We start from the raw sequence: 18,034 nt of genomic DNA, 5'->3' as shown, positions 1-18,034 counted from the left end.
GGCCCAGGGGGACCTGCCGTGCCCTTTCTCACCCATTAGCCAGCAACAATAGCGGCCCGGGGGATGGGAAGGGCTGTGCTCCGCTCTCTGTCTGTCCCATTGTTGCTGTAATAGTGTGAGCAAACTGCTGACATTGTCCCCACCTAATAAAAATACGTGATCACAGCCTAATTACTAGTCTCAGACACATTTGAAGCAGTAACTTCAAACAAGCTTTCAAAGGATATTTAGGCACCTTCAAGTGCAGGTAGATGCCAAGTGGGATCTTTTAAAGCTCTAAGTCCTCTTGTGTTTGAGTATGACAGCTGGTTAGGGACTGAATGTGTTCAAGCCACAGCCGAAGGAAATTAGGACTGGAGCTGCTTCTCCAGTCCTGAAATAATCTCAAAACAAACTTGCTTTTGCTCTGAGCACAGTGCATCGGCAATGCAATGTTTTCTTCAAACTTAGGGCTAAGTACACAAAATATATTTACAGCAACTAAAGTGAAACACAGGAGTGACAACAGTAGAAGGCTTTCGTGTTTGTAGACCTCGTGGAGGAGCCAGCACTTGCACAGCACACTGATGTTTGCCTAGGAGTTTAGGTGATTGATTAGTTTAATATCAATTCAATTCACTTGTGGGTGTTAGAAACGTTTCTCCCTCTTCTTGCTGCTTTTGGAAAGTCCTCGAAGTCTCTTAAGATGAGAGTATTTCCTGCAAGAAATATTTTAAAGCAGAAACACTCATCCTTTTACAATTCTGCAGATGCAGGCTCTGAAGCTGTGCTGAAATCTGCCTTATGTTCCTGTGGGCCAGAAGTCTCTGCATGGAAGGAAGACAGTATTTACCTGCGAGGGCCTACGCACACCCCTGATCAGCACCCCCAGCAAGCACGGCTATTTCTGTCCTTCACAGGACCACCCTATGCCTACCACTGTCAGCAGCCACCAAACCAGAGATGAAATAGTTAACATCAGGGAAAGCTTTGAAGAGGAGAGTAGTTACAAAGCGATTCAAACGTTATCTTAAAATAAAAAAAAAAAAAAAAAAAAAAAAAAGACCTGAAAGGCATTGGAATGGAGTTTCAGGAGCCAGGATGGAGCCATGGGAAGAAGGCAGAGGTTTCAGCTCACAGGGTAGCCAGAAAAGCCCATATGTGCTATGGAGTCAGAGGCCGCAGGGGTGCTGGTGGCCTCCCTGTTTTTATTTATTACTTATTTGTTTGCCAGTGGCTGTTTGCCAGGATACTTTAGACAAATCCTTCCTGAAGGAGCTGCTTCTGCTTCCCTCTCCATCTGTTGCCCAGCCTTGACCACCACTTTGCAGGGCAGCAGGGAAGGCAGCGAGGCCAAGGCTCTGGTCTGGTACTAGAATCACTCTTTCTGCTTCCTATTTTTTCCACTTTCTCCCCTCTCCCCGCTGAACAAATACTGCAAACCACTACAACAGCACCTTTTCTCCCAAATGGCATATTTTGTTGTCTCTCTTCTGCTCAGACAGGCAGCCTGACTGGTTATACAGAACTGTAAATCTCCAACATGGGGCAAAGTGCTTTCTCATACCTTGTTTCCCCACCCAGTTTTCCCTCCACACCCTGCTTTCCCCTGAACTCTCTGAAAGGGGAGAAGGCTGGCATGTTCTGGAGATGGTGGCTAAACAGTTAAAAGGAAAAAGATGTTCATGCAGAAACAACATCTGTCAGCCAGACAAAGGTCTCTCTCTCTCTCTTTCTCCTGGGTAACACTCCTGTTCAGGAGGTTTCTGAATAGCAAACCCACTGTGCAGTACTGCTGCCGCTAGTGAGGATGGGGAAGCAAACAAGGGAGAAGGCAGGGCCTTCATCCATGGACAAATCTGGATGAAGCTGTAACCTGGGGGAGAGCAGCTTGGACAGAGCATTAGATCACCCTGACCTACCAGCCCTCTCAAAATCACCACTATAACGAAACTGGAGGGAGAAATGGGGAGAAGTTCCCCCTCCTCTCCCCTGCCAGCACAAAGCATATCTAACACCGTCAGGTGTAGCCCCCAGAAGGACGATTCTGTGGCCAGGATGACGTGAGGACTGAGCACAAGCCATGACATGACACAGCGGTGGGGTGACATTTTATCTCGCATCACAGGCCAGTGGCGCAGGCCAGTGCATGTGCACTGGGAGATGATACTGAGGGGCTGGGGCTCACTCCCTGCTTCTGCCACCAACTTGTTCCAGCAGCCCAGGGAAGCCCCTGTGCCTTGCTGGGCCTCAGCCGCCCATCAGACAGGCAGATGCAAGCATTACTTACAAACACTTTGGTACATGGTCCAAGATGAAGGCGGGCAAACAGTGTCTAAACAGAGCCAAGTAACCCAGAAATCTCCCACAACACCGACCCAAACCCGTCCCTGCCTCCCGGACCCGCGGGACGGCCCTGGCGAGCTGTCCCGGGGCTGCTCGAGGAGATGCCGGCTTACCCGCCCGGTGAGCATCCCCCGCCGCAGTCGCACCCGGCAGGCGCAGCTCGGCGTGGGCGCGCCGGGGTCAGTCCCACGCACGCTTCCTCCCCATCCCAACCACCGCACCGCCAGGTCGTGCCCCCGGATCCGTCCTGCACCCCAGGGGCGCCCCAGTCCCCACCCGCTGGAGCCCCGCTGCCCGCCGGGCCCCCAGCCCGCTGCCGCGCCCGCCAAGCCCCACAGCCCGGACCGCGGCTCCCGTCCCGCACTGACCTGCTGGGGGGTCCGCTCGCTCCGGGCCCTGCTCCCGCCGCCTCCCTCCTCCCCTCCCCGCGGTCGCCTCGGGCTGCCCGGCACCGGCCCGGGCCCGGCACCGGCAGGGGAAGGGGCCGGGGCCGCCGCCGCCCCGCCCCCCGCCCGCCCCGCTGCGGCGGAGAGGCCGCGGTCCGCGGGCTGCGGTGCTCGGGATGCTCCCCCCGCCTCACCGGTGCTGGGCCCCGGGGCCTGCGCCGCCGGAGCTCCAGGCCCCGCGTGGGGAGCCGCAGCCGCCTCCCGGCCCGAGCCGGGGTCGGGCAGCCCCCGCCGCTCTGCCTACCGTGCGCCCCGTGGCATCCGTGCGGGGAGGAGGCGGCGAGGCGGCGGCCCCGGCGCTCGGAGCGGGGAGCGGGCGGGGAGCTGCCGGCAGAACGCCTGGGTGCGGGGTCTGCGCGTCTCAGGCTATTTCTGGGTGTGAGGCTGTGCCCGCCTCATCCGCCGCTCCGAGCAGCTTCCGCGGCGCTCGGGCTCCTCGGGATGGCTGCCCGGCGTGTGCCCCGGGGGCGAGCGGAACGGGCCTCCGGGGCCATCAGCCGCTGCGGTGGGGCGCACGGGGTAGGGTAGTGGTAGGGGCAGGGGGGTGGGTACATCTGAGACCTCAACACCGTTTGCAAAACCTCTCCCCTTGATGAAGCATCGCTCAGCTGCTTGGCAGGGGTGGCAGCAGGGGTGGTAGCTAAGAACGTTCCTACGGGTCTTGTTCCTGCAGAGGGTCTCTGCCTTCGTATGGAATGATCAGCAGGACAGACAGGGACCTGACCCACCAAGTGCAAAGGAGCACTGAGAGCCTCGTTTTCCATGAGCATCCCAGTTTGGTCCCCATTTCTCCAATCCGTGATGATGCAGGCAGTGCACTCTGTGCTGGAGAAACCTCCCACAGCACCCTCAGGGATGCAGTACTGGGTGTTTTGAACGGCCGGCACCCAACACCCAAGTGATGGTCAGAGACTCACCTGCAAGTGGGCTACCAGGGAACAGTCACCAGAATGTGACTGCAGAGAAGTCTCACTGACATGCCAAGTGCTTCATTGCTCCTGCCTCGTACGTTAGACCTGGGGTCCCACATCTGTGGCTTCTCCAGATGCTGAGTAAATAGTATTGTTCTGCAGCATCCTCTGAAGGCTTGTTTTGGCTCATTTCATCACTTTTGGGCTGAAGAAGCACAGTTCAGTGGTTAAACTCCAACCATTTAAGTAAAAGACCTTCCAGTCTTACAAGCACAGCTATGAAAATCGCCAGGAGAAGCATCAGGGAATGAACATAATATAACAGCTTCATTCATACTGCAAGTGGAAATGGCAGGCACAGCTCACAGACCATGAACAACCAAGAGATGAAAGCCAGGTGTACCCCTTAGTGTCTTTCCTTTCTGTTTTTAGGCTCCCCAAGGCTGAGGTAGCCCTCAGCTGACTTCGGGTCTGCTGGAGCATGGTGCAGAGAACAGGCTGGCTACAACATGATGTCTTTTGATAAAACTTCAGTTTCATGTAAATGAGTCTCATAAAAATGAGACCTTTATCTCCAACCAGTGACTTCTAGGAGCTACCATAGCCCAAACAACACATGCCCAAGACTTTAGGGAACAATTGAATAAAAAAATGTTTCAAAATCTCTTTCACTGCTATCTTCCTTAGCCATATGTATGATGTGTAGAAGCCACAGAGTTTGCCTTCTCATTCCAGACAAGCCAGTGGCAGTCCTACAGCATCACCAAGGTTTGGAGACCTTGCCTGCTGCCGTGCATCAGGGGACACTGCCTACCTCAGGAGAGAGCAGAGATGACCATGCCAGCTTAGTGCAACACGTGCTCTGCAAGCAATGAGTAATGGGAGCTTGTGGGAGAAAAAAATCCATGGGGATTTTCTAAAATGCCTCATGACTGTGATCTGCCACTGGGTCCCCAATATTTGATCCCCTACGTCTCAGCAAGTAAAGACTGTTTTTCATAAGCCGTGGCTTCTCTGAGCCAACATGTTCGATGACTTAAATTGGCAAACACTGCTGGGAAATCTTAACTTCTGAGCAGATCTGGCAACCTTGCTGCTGGTGAGCTGCCCCAGTCCCAAAGGTGGGAACACCCTCTCCCCTTCCTTTTACCTGCCAAGACATCAGGGATCACACAAAGCTGGACAAACCTAGCTGGCGTGTAAGTCATTCCCTGGAGATACTTGTTTCTCCTGCCTCTGGCACAGATTGTGCCTAGTTGGAATAGAATAGAATAGAATAATAAACCAAAAAGGAAATACAGAGGAACCCTAAAAGGGAGAAAAACTCCTTCATCTTCTGTTACATACTGGGCCTCACTGGCCACGATTTTGGCCCAAGAAGAGCCTTACAGGTGCGGTCTCACAAGGGCTCAGGCATCCCATGGATTTTAAGTCCTCCACATGCCTGAGAAGCATGAGCGGTGTGTGGCTCAGCTCCAGCTCTGGGTGTGAAGGAACACAATACCTCCTTCCTGCATCGCTCATAACCCTGCAGCAGTGTGGGAGAGACATGGAGCTGCGGCCAGAGGCAGCAGGAGGATGAGGCACAGGGAGCTGCTTGGAAGCTGGGACTGTGGCACTGCATCCTGCTGTGTGAATCTCCCAATTGTAATTCCTCTTTTCCATCATTTATGGCCTTAATATTTACGCTGAATTTCTCCAGGCAGATTGAGGGACTCAGGCTGAATTCATCTAGACATATTTCAAGCAAGATGGTGCAACTGTTCCTGAGAATGACATCTGTAGAAAAAGGCTATTGCAGCTATGTTTTTAAAAAAGGCTGTTGGTTTATCCTTGGGCAGCACCAGTGTCTCTGAGCTTCAGAGGCAAATACTGGCAAAGGTGTGGCCTTTACCTGGAGATGTGCCTTTGAATACCCTTATGGGGCTGATTCGTGTGAAACCGGAAATCTGTGAATTGCCCTGACCAGGGGCAGACTTGAAGGGTCAGGGAATTAGAACACCTTTTAGTCCCTGATCCCTGCCCCTGGAGCCACCTAGACTGTGTTTGAGTCCCTGGCTGACAGCCCAGCTTGGCATGGCATGGCACTGCCGGGATATCCCCATGTTGGCTGCTCCCCACCAGGATGAGTGGGCCAGCTGGAGTGTGCTGAGTGCGGCATGCAAGCCCTTGGCAAATGGTTGCCTGTAGGCAACCATTCCAGAGAGCCCTGACCTCCCTAGTGCAGGGGTGGGAGCCAATGCAGGGCTCCATGGGACTCTGCAGTGTGGGCAGACCTGGATACAGAACCTGAGAAGGGAAGCTTGAAATGGGGAAAAGCACAAAATGGTATAGCACAGCCCTGGATGTGGTCCCAGACTTTCTTACCTGCAAACTGCTTCTAGGACAGAACTACTTGTTTCCTTGGAGGGCTGATAGAATCATTGCATTATTTTCATGCTGCAAAAGCAGGAATGAATTTCTTCTCATCCCTGGGCAAGTGGGAGATTAACCCCTGGGAAGAGATGGAAGCTCACGCCTGCGGAGGTCGGAGCTACGGTCACCCCGCGGTGTGGGCGGATTTTCCCTGGCACGGAACTGCAGCCCTTCTGTGCCGGCTCCAGTCCCGGCCATGGGCGCCCGGCATTCCTTCAATCTGGGCTCCGGGAAACGGAGCCCGGGCAGTTCAGACACGGTGTACGGGGCTGGTGAAGCCCGGGCACCGCGGAGCTTTCTTTCCCCAGACCTGCCGGCCTTTCTTAGCGCTGCCTGCCTCCTTCCCGAAATATCTCCGGCCTGCCGTAACTAAGGAAACGGAGCTCCTGTCGGCAGCAGCTCCTTGCAGTGCGCACATCGGAGCGCGGGGGAGCTGCGGGCACCACCCCGCGCTAAGGCAGCGCCAGCCCCAGCCGCAGCCCGGCCAGGGAACTCCGGGCTGCCCCACAGCCCGCTCCCAGAGCCCGAATGCGGGGCAGTACCTCCCGCACAACCCCCCTGACATCCGGCAGAGACGGCTGCCTCAGAACCGCAGCCCCCTGCACTGGAGAGGGCTCTGTGCCCTCCACTGGGGGCTCCTGGCAGGGACCCCCGGCCCAGGCAAGGTGCTTCTCCCTTCCCACAGGAGACATAGCACTTATGCCGTGCGAAAGGAGAGGCTGGAAGAGCTGCAGCAGAGGCTGAGCCACCATCACACCAGCCACCTGTGTTCCGTTAATTAAAAAAGTTAATTTCTTAATTTTCAAGTGCTCACCCCGGATCTTCTCAGGGCTCTTTGAAGGCGGCTTGCCATTGGGAATAGCTGAGAAACTGGGGCCGCAGCTGCTATGCTGGGAAATTGTCTCTCCCCCATGCCGGCTCCCTTGTGGTTTGGCGTCTGCATGCTTATAATTTCAAATCTGCTCCAAAAATCACCCACCACCCAGGCTGCGTGACCACGCACTAATCAGTTGCATTAATATATGCTAATTGGCTCTTCCCAATTGCCAGTCAGGTGGGGCAATGTGGCTCAGTACTTGCAGGCACAAGATTTCTCTGTGACTCTATATCTCTGTTCTTTGGGTAAGCAAGATATTCCCATGGTGCTGCCCAGACACCACCAGCCCTGCTCCAAAAGACACCATAGCTGGGCCCTCAATGCAGGCAGCCCAAGTTGTCCAAGTCCCCAATGCAGCCTAAACCCAACATGTTCATCTTCACAAATACCATCCCCAGCCCTCCTGGCTGTCAGCCACTACTGCCTGCAGCAGTGTCTCTGTAGATGCTCCCATCAGGTCCTGTATCACCACAAGCAAATGGTGCAACCTCTTGCTTGGTGCTTTCCTCTCTTCAGCCCAACTAATCAAATGTTCCTCCACTTTTCCCTACCCTGATACTGCCTTAGCAACATGGAACACTTCACTCACCTCCTTGAAGAAGGACCCAGTGGAGAGCTAGACAGTCAGGCTTGCACTTGATAGCACCAATTGAGCTTTTGTGCATCAAACATCCTTGCATTATTCTGCAAATAGGTAGTGTGCACTTCCCCAGAGGTCAGGCCTGCTGCTCACCTACCCTGTCAATACCAGACATTCTGACCTGGCCCACTGTGTCTGCTCTCAAAGCCTAGGACGTGCCGTGTCACTTCCTTGTGGAGATGGATGCAGAAAGGAACATGGGTTCATTTACTCTGTGTAAAATACATCTCCCTCTCTTAAGCAAATGTGTGTGAGAAAGAAACAAAATAAAAACATGGTTATACGGAACTTGAAATGGAGGTCATGGATCAGAGTGAAATATTTTCTGGAAGTCTCAGGGAAATGATCCCTTGGCTTCAAGAGGTGCAACTGGTAATTCCTGACATAGGAGAAGAAGATTCAGGCTAAGCACTTGACCTTCTGAAGCAGAAAATGGCATTTTTGATGATGTCTAGAGCCATGAAAGACTGACTGCAGATAGATCAGGGAAAAGTGATGGTAGTTTTAATGAGAATGTCAGTGGATTATAGGGGAAAGATGTAAGCTAACAGGCTGAGCTGGGAGAGGCAGTGAGGAAGATGCACATCATGTAATGAACCATAATGTTCCGGCCAAATGCGGGGCTCTGCATGCAGGCTGTGTCTCTGCCCACATGCCAGCCTTCCTGGGAGCAAACGCTCAATGCACTGATGCTCTCCCTAGCTAAAACAGTTGCCAGCAGCGCAGCCAGCTAATGCACAGTGGCGCAGTCCCTTGTGAAAGTCATTAACTCTAAATAGGCTCTCTCATAAACAAAATATTCAACAAAAACTTATTTTCTAAGTAGCTCATTGGCCCTTTTTTATGTAGAGAAAAGCAACAGAATGAAAAAAAATACAAAATGGAAAGAAAAAGGAAGGGCTGTTCTAGGTCAGAAAACAGGTTTGTGTAGGCTATCATTCTGTTTCTGGAAGTGGCTGGCAGCAAACATCTTGAGAAGAAATTAAGAACAGAGCAGGTGGATGATGCTCCTTTAGTGTCCTCTCCCATTCACCAGCAAACACATTGCTCTTGAAGGAGATTCAGAAGCATATAAATTGTGGACATCCACAGCACTTTGCAGCAAGATGTTCCCTGGTGAAGCCACACATTGTATGAAGGACACAATGTCTCCTTGTGTTTCTTCTGACCCACTGACAAGCTACTTTCATCCATTTCTCTGCCTGGAAGATGTGGTCAACCTTTGAGCCTAATTGACAACAACTAATTATTTATTAACTTCCCTGCTCGTGCTGCTGGCTTTACCTATGGTTTTACTGTGTGTATAATTTATCACCTTCAACTTCATTCATCTTCTATGAAGATGGGCTGAGAGAGTCAGGGTTGTTCAGACTGGAGCAGAAGAGGTGCTCCAGGGAGAGCTTATAGCACCTTCCAGTACCTAAACGCAGCCTACAAGAGAGCTGGAGAGGGACACCTACAGGGGCATGTAGTGATAGGACAAGGGGCAGTGGCTTCAAACTGAAAGAGAGTAGGTTTAGATTAGATATTAGGAAGAAATTCCTTACTGTGAGAGTGATGAGGCACCGGACCAAGTTGCTCAGAGAAATTGTGGCTGCCCCTCTCTGAAAATGTTCAAGCCCAAGGCTGGATGGGGCTTTGACTAACCTGTTCTAGTGGAAGGTATCATGGCTAATGGCAGGACATTGGGACTAGATGATCTAGAAGGTTCTTTCCAACCCAAACCACTCTATGAGTCTATGGTTCTATTTTTTGCACCTCTTTTATCCCTCCCTTCCTTCTCACATGCACTGAAATGAAGGCACCACTCGGGTGGAGATAATATGGAGTTTATCAGGCTGGAGTTACACCTGGGAGAATCTGGGAATGCTCAACTGAACTGAAACCAGAAGGGAAATGTGAGTGAATGACAAACAATTTATGGCTAATAATGCCATCCCATGACAAGCAGACTCCTAAAACACTGGTGGTCACTGCTGATCACAGCCCTACATCTGGTCCCTCATCCACCTTCCTGGGTAGCTCTGCAACTGGCAGCTCTGCCACTGCTTCAGCAGACCTCCCAGAGCTGCAGGGAGAGCTCCACCATGCTGAGACAAGGCAGATGCAGCAGCTCTTTTGCTCCCTGTTGGTGACCAATGTAATATGTGGCATAACGAACAAGGAAAAAGCACTACATCTCCCAAGCAAAAGCTTGGAGGACTCCTGGACCATATTTAGCCACGTTGCAAAAGAGCATCCTAGTGCAGCGGGTAAAAGACACATCACATCTGATGTATCTTTTATCCTCCTGTACTGAGGACTGCAGTCCTCACCAGGGGCAGTTTGGGGAGCTCTCGGTGGGGGATGCTGCTCTGCAGGTGGGTCCTGCTCGGGAAGAAAGCACTGCCCTCCAAAGGTTGATCACAGCTGCAGGGCTGGGGGCTCCCCGGCGGAGCTGGAGAGGGAGACAGGGCAGAGACTCCTCTTGGGTAGGGATGGTTGGCTCCCATCCCACGTCCACAAATGTCCCCGCCCTGTGACACCGCGGGCAGGCCACGCACTCCTCCCCGGCTCCGCTCACCTCCTTCCTCCGCTCCCTCCTCCCGCAGCTCCCGGCGCGTTCCCAGCGCCACCTGCCGGCCTGGCCCGGCATCCCTGCCACGCCCAGGGCCGTGCCGGGCCGTGCCGTGCCGGGGGGCTGTGTCCCTCCATGTGCCAGCCTATCCCCAGCACCCCGCTGGTCATTCCTCAGGAGGTGAGAGACTCACCTGTCACGCGTGGACCTGCAGCCCTCCCTTGGTTGCAAACGTGTCGGAGGGGCCAGCAGCAGCAGCTGGAAAACCGGGCAGGGGGCGGGTGTCCCGGGAGGTTCGACGGGGAGGGTCGGCGCCGGAAGGGTGCCTGGGAAGCCAGTGCCGCCTGACCCTCTCATCCCGGCGAGCACCCCAGCCTCTCTGCTGGCTCTTTCTGACCCCGACCACCCTTGTTCTTTCCAGCTTTCATATCACACTGAAATCCCCTCCATCCCTGCATCTTCATCTCTTCCACTCTTGTTTCCCACCTCCTTTACGTCCTGTCCTCCACATCATGCCAGGATTCTTCCTGCCTGAGCTCTCCACAAGGCTCTTCTTGGCCCTGATCCCCTTGAACCCCCGAAAGTGACCTTGTCCTTGCTGTCCACTGTGCAGCCGCTGCTCCCTCTGCTCCCAGAGTGGAAGATGCCTGCTACCCCCGCCAGTTCTATGGGACAGCTCCCTTTCCCAAACTGTGAGTGAAGCAGATTCTGACTTCTGCTTCTGGAAGGCATTTTGGAACCCAGCTACTGGCTGTGCTTACCCCAAATCCACCAGACAGGAGTCTGAGAGAAGCAAGTGAAGACAAGTCTGGAGAAAGTCCAGTCTCACTGCTATGGAACTTCTCCCTTATATTTATTCCTCATTTTTCTGTTTCCTTCCCTAGCTCCTCAGTGGGTCTTCAGATGGGTATAATTCCCCTTTCTTCTTGCTGTTTACACTGTGGTCCCCAGTAGTTACCCCTACAGTCCTCCCCTGAGGAGAACCACTACTTCTCCAGTGCAGTCCTCTGGTTTTCCTCACTCGGTCACTATCCCTGTAAGGAGGGAGAAATGATTGAAGGTGTTGTCCCCATGGCAGACACTACAGTGGCTCTGTAGTCCCTGGACTATCACTGGCCTTTGGAGGTGCCCAGAAGCTTGGGGATGAGGGAAATTACCATCTGACAGATGCATGCTCTTTCTTCTGGCAGACTCATGTGTAGTTGACCTTGATGAAGTGCCATCAGCTTAACCTTACTCAAAGCAGTGCTAAGATCTTCATTTTTTTGATACCAAATACATCAGGTGGTTCCTGGAAACTGGCAAACAGCTATCCATTATCAAATCGTGTCTTTTTTTTCATACAGCTGAGAAAAGAAAGTAGCATCTCAATTATTTTTCCTTGGCTCATCTGGGGAGATGATATTCCTAGAGCAAGGTTTACCCTTCAGCCCTGCCTAGCCCAGAGGTGGTATTGGCCTCAGGGGCCTGGGGTTTGCCCCCAGCATTTGTAGGAATAACTTGCCCAGTCCCACCCACACCCCCATCCTTATGGCACAAAGAAAGAGTTGCCTCCCCTGAAAGTCCAGGTCACACAGGGGCTGGGAAAAGGTGAGCGTGGGGCTGCCTCCAGCCTCCTGAGAAGAGGACATGGTTCCGCCTCTTCTTCCTGAATGGTACTTTGAATTTCTTCTGTTAAAGCAAGCCAGATTTGCTCCAGGAAAAGATGCTGTTCCTCACCAGTAGGGACAGAGAGCTGCCAAGAGGATGCCCTGGCTGGTGACGGAGCTGAACGGGTGCCTAGCTCAGAGTTGCACAGAATGCAACTTGACTCAGGGATCAGTGTGGGAATCGCTTCCATGTGGGCATCTGACTGGCAGAGATAATGGCCCTTCTTCTGCACCAAATCTGGGGCTTTAGCATGTGCTTGGAAAGTGAAGTGCCTGGACTCAAGGTCCTCCTAAATCTGCCATGGTTTGAGCCTAGCATCTTTCATACCAAAATACTGGATGGGATGGGATAGGATGGGATGGGATAGGACCATCTCCTCAATGGAGCTGGGCAAGCTTATGTATTGCAGGTGGGAACAAAGAAAGGCAAGAAGCAAGATGGTCTGACTCAGCATTGAGTGGCTGAGGGCATGGTCTCTTCTCCCAGTGCTGTTAGTGCATCTTATGTAAGAGATCATAAATGAAAACTGCAGCCACTGGGATGGGTGGAAATGAAGCAGGCAGAGTCTGGCTCTCCATGTAGCAACACGTAGTAATCAGTTAAAATCATTGCCACCTGCAGTGTGGCTGGGTGGTGGCTGTGTGCAGTACATATAGTGCACTGGCTGCTAGCTAGCATTTTTGAAGAGCAAAAGTAATTTAGGAACTGCTCTTACAGACCCAATGGAGGGACATCTTGATAGCAGAGGCAGTAGCCATGTGACAGTGGGGGGAGAGATTTCTTCTCCCAGAGCACTGCTGCAGCAGGCAGGAGGATTAATCCAAGCCTATTTTCTGGAATTGATTTAACATTATGTTCGTTTATCTGCAGCTTCTGCTGAAACATTTCATATTTCAGATCTGATTTCAATGTTTCCAAGACTGAAAGGCTTCCTTCTCTAGGGAGCAGCAGTTCTACAAGAGAACAACAAGTAGGAGCCCTAGGGAAGCAGTAGAGGGAAGGAATATTTTATCTTTAGTAACTGGTCATTTCCATTTTGGAGGCAGTGAAAGAAGAACCATCTGGTGTGTGCTGAATATTCACTATGTAAACAATGACTTGCTTATGATTATGTGCATGTGTTATTGTTTATTATTTATAGGATTCCCTAGGTGTGCTTGACACTTCACAACCAGAAAGGAAGATCAGGGCTCCTGCATCTTGATATGCCCAGTATAAATTTGACACAATGCTGAAAGCATCCAACGATGGCAGACGAGGGTTGGGCAGCCAGCTGCGGGTGGGTGGGAAGGAAGAAGCCAGACCTGTGAAAAAGGGCAGTGCACGATTTTTGGAGCAGGAGCTGCTTCTTCTGACGGAAGATTGCTTTGGATGCCCATCCTCACATGTTCATGCCTGTTAGTTTGGGGTTTAATCCTCCCTTGCAATAAACACCATTTACATTTATTAGTTTAATTTTGTACTCCTTAAGAGCTCTGTTCCTGCAATGTCCTGCCTGGAAATGATGCAGACTGTCAGGAACCTTGCTCCAATAACTTTCCATGATAGTCACTTGGGAGTGATGGCTCTGCTCAGTTGTCTTGAGCTTTATGGCTCAGGAGCTCCAAATCAGTCAGCTAAGACAAATGTTTTTAGAGATGTTTTATTGTGTACTTTACCTGATAGTCAAAGTATCTTGAAAGCAAGGAGAAGAGTCCTACCATGACACTTTGTTGTTAGGATATAACATGTGGTACTGAGGCCTGCTGGGGATGACAGGAACTCAAGCGCACCCAGACACCTGCAGAGGATGCTCAGAGCTTTGCAGGAACAAAATGCCCATAGTACTTCCCCTTTTCTTTTCTTTCTTTTTCTTTTCACTACTGGAGCTTTTCCATAGGGGGTTTTGCTGCAGCATTCAGCTATTCCTCTGGTGTGGAGACAGTATTATGGGCAGCATTTGATGAAGGGAGCAGCTTTAGGCACTTGAAGGGAAGAATCTTGAGTCTCTTAGGGGAAGAATTCCCACACCATTATGAGGACAGAGCTCAGGAGGATTTGCAGGGCAAGGCGGATGGAGGAGAGAGTGGACTACAGCCACAGAAAACAACCCTGGCCTGAGCTCGGGCCCAAGAGTGCCTTCCTTCCTACAACACTCCCTTCCCACCTAACAGCAATATTTTCTCTTCCTGCTGTTATGCTCTGACACACTGAACTTCACTTGACTGCAAAAGTTTGCTTCCTGACACCACCACCAAGCAGAAAATAAGTGAAATGTTGATTTTTGCAACAGCTTTCCTGACACGGTGGGGTACACCATAAATTGTGACTTAGAGCCCTTGCTTCACACAGGCCTGTTGCTCCATTGCATGGGCTGACTAAAATGGACCAGAGCATCATGAACAATGTGATATCCCAGCTCCTTGGAAACATGCTGGCCATTTGGTCTTTCTCCTCTGCTCCCAAAAAATTATTTAGATGTTTATATGGCTCCAAGACAGTGAGATAGGTTGGGAAGGACAATGAGACATGTAAGGACTTTCACACAAGAAGAGGCAGTATTAGTGGCTGCTCTGATTTTTTGTGTTCAGAGCTCTGTATTCCTGCTGAGTGCCTGTAAACAGCTGGTATCTCATAGTCACGGCACTCCCCTGTTAGTCACCATCAGCATCAGAGGAATGTAGCCATTGTGGCAGCTCCATGCTTGCAGGAAGGGAAGCAGGCCATGCAGCCAGCACCAACTGAGGCAGAGCGTAGCAAAGCAAAGTAAGCTAATGTTTTGAAGGATGGCTTTGCTTGTGCCTTAGGAATCAAGTCCTGTTTAAAAAGAAATACTGTGAATTAGAAGACCACTAAGACACATTTTACAAACCAGTTAGTTTTTTCCTTGTCTATATATATCCTTGGTGTTCACACTATTGGGAGCACCCAAGTTTTGGACTTTCTGGAAGAAACGACAGCAGCCTGTGGGGAGGCATTGCTATTCAGAAGTTCAAAAGGTGTTTTGTTTGATATGCATAAAACATCTTTTACAGCCTTCTCAACAACTCATTCTTTATTTGGAGGCAATTGACCTTTTGCGAATAAACAGTTCACTCCATCTTCTGAAGTGCTGCCATTCTCTAAAGAACATTGTCACAGGGAAAGGTGGAGAACAAGCTCTTTGGAAGAGTGGGGTTCAAAGTATTTCCCCCAGCCAGATGGGAGATTGGCCAGACAGGAGCTGAAAAAGAGGTTCAGTAGCTGAAGTCATAAATTCAGATCCAGCACGTGCTTGACAGCATGCTAAAGTCATGACCGTGGGTCACCCATTTAGTTTCCATCTCTTCCTTTGGTAATAAACATTCTCCTCATTAAACCCTTTCAGCACAACTGAAGCACCACAATGGGCAATCTACATCAACTAAAACCCAGCTGCCAAAAACCCTACTGTCAGTCTGCCTGATCTCGGTGCTGGATGACCCTCTCAGGCGCTTGTACAACAGGAACAATATCCCAGGACCCTTGCTCTTTCTTTCAGAGGTTTGTGAACACAGACCAAAAGGTAGAATTAAAGGACTTGAATAGCTTAATGTAGAGAAGACATGGTAGCCACTTTCAAGTATGTAAAAGACTGCAGTGAGGAAAAGATTTATCTTTCTCTGAATCCACTGGGATAAGGACTAAGACCTTAGACTGCTGCAAGGGAGTGCCATGTTATGCATGAAATATTCTGAATGGATAACAAGCAGCTGAATGGATTGCCTGGAGGTGGTGGAGAATCTCCATCACCTGAGATCTTCAGGACTTGATCAGACTTTTGTCTTCAAAGGACAGGTAAGCTTGGAGCAAGGATATGAAAAATTGGGAAAGATGGTTGAGCTGGCCTCTGAAGGCCATTTCTCACTAAGAATAGAAGCTTAGCACTAGATTTGTGTTTAAGGAAGATCAGGTCCATCCTGACAACCTATGTAGTATAAGCCAGAACTGAATGAGGAAAGGGCTGAGCACCCTTTTGCTCTCAGTAGTCATGCCTCCACCTAGGCAGATTTGAAGCTGGTCAGCATAAAGGCATGCAGCTCAGCCATGCTACTTTTGTTTTGCTGCTAAACTGAAGACATCTGGCCTCCCCTGATACTTTTTGTGGCCATTCAGCTTTACCTAATCAAACAGGAAACCTCTCCAGACATTGTGGGTGTTCAAATTTTGAAGGCTAACTACCCAGAAAAAGAAAAACCTAACCAAACCAAAACAAAAACCACTTTATAAAACTTGTAGTTAAGTGACAATTTAAATCAAGCAACACCTGGTTTACCACAGAGAGCATTCATTTCTTTACAAATGTAACAGCAAATAGCAGAAGTTAAATGACTCATTTCAGAGAAAAATCACCATCAGACTGCATCTTGAAAAATAAACTAATGGTACGGGCTAAGGCAATGCACATTTTGAGATGAAAGAAATTATACATAATTTGGGATCCAATTTAAAGTGAAACCTTCAAAGATGTTGAGCAGGCTGTATCAGAGCATGGCATCAACTGGAACAGTATTTTATTCTGTTTGAAATCTCTGAGCACAAAGAATTAGGAGATCTGGGGACAAAGCTATGAAAACTGTCATCTGCCAATCATCAAATGTAGCCCAGATGACTGAATGAGAGGTTGGAATCACCAGCTGGCTAGCAACTGTATAGATCATGTCAGTGGCTTCCTACCCTGCTTGCTAAAGGGACATATTTGGAAAGAGTCCATATTAAGGGAAGTCCCTGCACACAATTGGCCAGCAGGGGAGAGTGGAGTGGTGACACTCAGAATCATCAAGGCTGGTGTCGAGGGAGGGACTGGCTGCGGTATACTGTGCTAATTTCTGGAGAAGATCTGCATAGTAAGTAATAAGAACAATAAATTGCTCTTACATGTTGTTTCTTATGCCCAGCTGCCAGATTCTTCTGAACAAAGGCAGATAGCATCATCCTTGCCCTACTCAAAAGACAAGGAAATCTTGACACATGAGTGAAGTGATTTTAACTATGGTTGAAAAGCAGAATGGGGAAATACTCCACCTCCTGGGTCAAAACCAGACTCAGAGAAGAGAAAAGGAGATAATATTTCTGAGTGTCACACCCCCAAGTTGTCTCATGATGTTAATTTCACAGCAGAAAACCCAATTCATGCAGTAAATGTTACTTTTTAATGCTTGCTCCAAATTAACTACTGTTCCCACTTTTTGCTTACTTCCTGTGCTAATCTCCTTGTTTACCCATTTCTCTCTTATATACACATGCATATACATAGGCAAATTCATCCCCAGTCGACTTCTCCCTATCCTGCAAACAGCTTATAATATCAGCACAACAGCACTGGAAGAGGACTTTTTTTGCTATATTGTAAAATATGAATCCACTATTTTGACAGAGATAAATCATATGCATCAATGTGCAGGAGCATTTTAATGAGAATGTGGGGAATAATCTGCCTTGCCAGTCTTCCATTCCAGTGGAAACCAGTTCTTCCCTTCCCTTCCCTTCCCTTCCCTTCCCTTCCCTTCCCTTCCCTTCCCTTCCCTTCCCTTCCCTTCCCTTCCCTTCCCTTCCCTTCCCTTCCCTTCCCTTCCCTTCCCTTCCCTTCCCTTCCCTTCCCTTCCCTTCCCTTCCCTTCCCTTCCCTTCCCTTCCCTTCCCTTCCCTTCCCTTCCCTTCCCTTCCCTTCCCTTCCCTTCCCTTCCCTTCCCTTCCCTTCCCTTCCCTTCCTCCCCTCGCTTTGGCTGCAGCTTTTGATGTTCCCTCCACAGGCAGGCTTAATGTCTTTCATGAGATGCAGTCCCTACAGTCGGGAGTCTTTCATGACATGAAAAGATTTCTCTGTAATTTTTTTATTATTATTTTGATGTAAGCTGTTAAAATATGGAGAAAACACTGTCTGATTATTTAAAGATAAAACCTAGACTGGGTCACGTATCTCTATTGCAAGGCTCAGTCTACTTTAAATTGATGAGTTGATGGAATATTGGAGGATTTTTATTCTCAGTAGTCGTGACAGAAGAATGAGGAAGGTGGGAGTGAAAACTAGATCGGTTCTGAGCAGCTTCCCCTTCAGTTCTGCCAGAGGTGTCTCTTAGCTGTTCATCACTGCAGATCCAGTGCCTACAGGCTTGGTTTGCACTTGCTTGTGTTATTGCCATGGCTTTTCTCAGAAATGGTGAACCAAAAAAGTTATCTGGGAGAAAAGTTATTTCTAATAAAGAACCTTTGAACA

The sequence above is a fragment of the Coloeus monedula genome (genome assembly GCF_965178545.1).
Source record: "Coloeus monedula genome assembly, chromosome: 6".
NCBI classification, from domain to species: domain Eukaryota; kingdom Metazoa; phylum Chordata; class Aves; order Passeriformes; family Corvidae; genus Coloeus; species Coloeus monedula.
Note: the sequence above shows the minus strand (reverse complement) of the source record.